The sequence below is a fragment of the Stegastes partitus genome, unplaced genomic scaffold (assembly GCF_000690725.1).
Source record: "Stegastes partitus isolate 25-593 unplaced genomic scaffold, Stegastes_partitus-1.0.2 Scaffold407, whole genome shotgun sequence".
Lineage (NCBI taxonomy): Eukaryota > Metazoa > Chordata > Actinopteri > Pomacentridae > Stegastes > Stegastes partitus.
The window spans coordinates 20105-23581 of record NW_007578138.1 but is presented as its reverse complement, the minus strand read 5'-3'; the positions used below and the strand labels follow the sequence as shown (position 1 = coordinate 23581).

At 41.6% G+C, this 3477-nt stretch overlaps 1 protein-coding gene across 1 annotated transcript in view; it reads left to right on the top strand.

The window, feature by feature from the left end:
• slc8a3 (solute carrier family 8 member 3) overlaps positions 1–3477 on the top strand; it is a 116882-nt gene that overhangs the window by 104487 nt on the left and 8918 nt on the right. The gene's annotated exons all lie outside the window — the stretch shown is intronic.

The following is a 3477-nucleotide window of genomic DNA, read 5'->3' as shown; positions in this document are numbered from 1 at the left end:
TTGCGTAACCAGAAAACAAGTTTGGCAATGACAGATAACTCAAAGAGCGAAATGAAAAATCTAAATTGAAGTTGCACAAGATTTGTGTTTATTTTTAGTATTTTTTTGTCACCAAAACGTGCTGATTGTACGTATTGAATGGATTTTGCAAAGATGATTTTTAATTCATTCATATTTACGTGCTAAAATCGGACTTTTTGCTCATCCTTTGTGCTGCGTTAGCACCACAGTTGACAGGATTTGGAGTTTGATAGAAGAACTTAAAACACACAAACCTCCAGAGAGACGTACAACAAAAGACACAAAAAAAACTTTAACCCTAATCTCAATTTTACATTAATCCTGTTCCCAAAAGATGAAAACAATCTGATGCAAGGTTAGAAGCCACCCAGTGAGTGTGTGTTATTTAGTTTAATAAATGTTACTGTCGCAAATGAATCCTCATTAAGAGCAACTCCAAGTCTGTCTTCCAGTTTTATTATTTGTAATTCACCACATCAGTCCCTGGAGAGCAGATTAAAAAAAAACAAGCGTGAGCTGCTGCATTTCTTCAAACTCTAGTTGCATAAACACAAATCAATTTCCCTCCTAAAAAAAAAAATAAACCCACCAGCTTCTGAAATCGCCTCCGGTGTGACGCCTCCCTTCACGAGCTGCTTCAAGGACTCTCCAGCAGGTGGGACGTTTGAAATGCGAGTCCTCTGGATGAATGAGGTCAAATCTTGGCCCCCTTCGGAGCGAGCGAGGGGTTGTGTTTTCGCATCGGTCAATTTGGGGGGAAATTGCCGCTTGCTTTCTCTTCCTCTCTCCGGGTCGAGTGTTTAAACTGGGACTCACTTTGAGACATGTATTATTCAAACGGCATCTGGCAGCGCCGCGCCAAACCCTCGCGCTTCTTCAAACAAGTCGCAGCTTTTCGCATGTGGCCCGAGCTCGGCCGGCGGGTTTTCGGAGGGTCTTGTGTAATATTGATCAGAAGTTTTTGCGCCCTTTGTGCCCGGTTGGCTGCTCCGATTTGAAAAGGAAGGAAGAGTGAGATGGAGGAGGAGTGGGGAAAGAGGTGCATATAGGAGGAATATTAAATCTGAAGCCAGTTTGTCATCAGATTGGCACGAAAACAGCGACAAAATGTGTTTACTGGCTTTTTTCAGTGATTGCCGGGGAAAAGCAATAATCAGGACTATAATGAGCGAGGCCCGTAATCCCTGCGCTTGGTGACAGAAACCAGGCCTGCTTAATTAAGGCGCTGATTTCCCACGAGGCACTGGGGCCTTTTTTTTTTTTTTCCCCTCCTTGTCCTCCTCTTCCCGGCTTTATAGGCTCGACTTTATTTGAGATTTTGAGACGTCACCGAGATCTGACGGAGGCTGTCAAGAGAGAGAATTTCTGCTTTTTTCCCTCATCTGTTTGTTCCAGGTTTTTTCCGTTCAGCCGGCGATGTTTTCGACTAAAACTTTTGAGGAACTCGACTCCAACAAGGTCCTCCGTGCGGCGGCGGAGCGGAAGTAAGCGGTGCTGTTTAAAAACCATGCTTCAGTCGCTTCCACACTTGCTTTTCGGTGGGATGCAGTCTTGCGTGAGGGTGAAAAGCAACTGGAAAGCACTCCAGTAGATTAAGGAAGGAGATGGAGGCAGAGGAGACTTTAGAAAGCTCAAACCCACACGGTGGCTCTTTTAGCTTTGTAGGCGTCTAATTTAAAACCAAAAGGCTGCTTTAAGCATCTTTTGTTTACTGTAATTTTTCTCTAAGTTTGACCACTTAGAAGCTGCCTCTAACTGGGACAGAAATAAGTTTTAAGAACACAGGACTGACGTTCTTATTTGAGCACAAGATTGGACTTAAATTAAATTTTAAAAAAGATTTTAGAAAACCAGAAAATGTGCAGCGGTTTTTTGTTAAATGTTGAATTATTTATGGAACCTCTTAGTGATTCGTGTCCAACTTTATGAACTAATCCTTTCAGCATTAGTTCAATTAATAGGGACTCGATGTTTTTTTTTTTTAAATAAAGGAATCCAATAAAGAGCCATATTATAAAGCCAGTGATTAGAAAGTCTTGTAGAAATGATATTTTAGATTCATGCATGTTGTGAAAAGTTTTAAGCTCAGAGACCTACAGAGACAATCATGAAAAACACATTTAATTTATATTAATTCTGTCACAACACAAGTCTGATTTTCACACGTGCTTTATCTAGAATACTCGATGCAGTCCGTTTCTGGCTCATCAAACCAACCAGGAGGCCCAGTGCAGGTTTTTTTTTATTCTACTGGGAGATCAGAACCAGAGAAAATCAAAAGGTTGCGTCTAATTGCAGCACTTTTAACTGCTTCTCTTGCCTCGAAACCTCCCAAGTCTCCTCCAAAAGCTTCTCAGAGCGATTTGAGGGCACCAAAAAAAACTAAAATAAAATTGGATATCACACATCTCACATCTCACTTCCTCTGATGTGTTACTCCAGCGCAGAGCTTTCACACTCCTGGTGGTTGTTTTATTTAGTGTTTGTGGAGACCAAAACAGTCAATCTAAGAGGAGGCGGGCGGCTAAATTTCAAGAGGAAGAGACACTCTGCATCTTCTTTCATGTCTCCCTCCCCTTTTCTTTTCTTTTTTTTTTAAACTGTTCTCATCTCCTTTTTCCTCTCCTCTGGACTCGGGGAGGTTCAGAGGCTGCATCCAGCCGAGGTGTGAACCCTCTAATCGGCTGTCATTACCCGCCGGCGCTTCCCACTCTAACGCTCGACTTAAGGGGTGCCACGTCTCGCATGTTGGCGTCAATAAATCATTATCACATTAATTCTGACACATTACAGTAATTCAATTTAACAAACGGGAACGCCGGTGAGAAGACTGACACCCTCCGTTGTGCTTTCCCGGCGTGCCAGGCGACGGACGGCGATCCTGCTCGGCTCAGAGGCAGCGTGTCGGCCTCATGGTGCTGAAGTTCTTATTGGAGTTTTCATATTTATTTTATTCTTGCAAGTGAATTTTATTTCAGCAGAAGAAGAGCAGAAAAGAGTTGGGCTTTTGCAACAAGCAGAAACAGATTAATGGAACTTGTTACCTGTGAATAACTGGGAATTATAGGAAACGTGTAGTACGTGATGAACAAAGTGATGGGCTCATTGTTGTGTGGCGTTTTCAATCACTGCTTTTAATGAGGTTTGTTTTCACTGTTTACGCTTGTTTTCACTCACTGTTTACTTTTGTTTTTGCGCCCCGTTTCCTTTTTCAGTTTCTGTTTTTTTCTTTTTCACTCACTGTTTACTTTTGTTTATCCTCAGTTTCCCTTTTCAGTTTTTGTTTGCAACTTTTTCACTCACTGTTTACCTTTTTTTTTTACTCACCATTTCGCTTTCTGTTGCTGTTTGCTTCTTTTTTACTGATTGTTTACTTTTGTTTTTACTCAGTTTCCTGTTTCGCTTTCTATTTGTTTTTTTGTCAGTCTGTTGTCTTTTGTTTGTACTCACACTTTT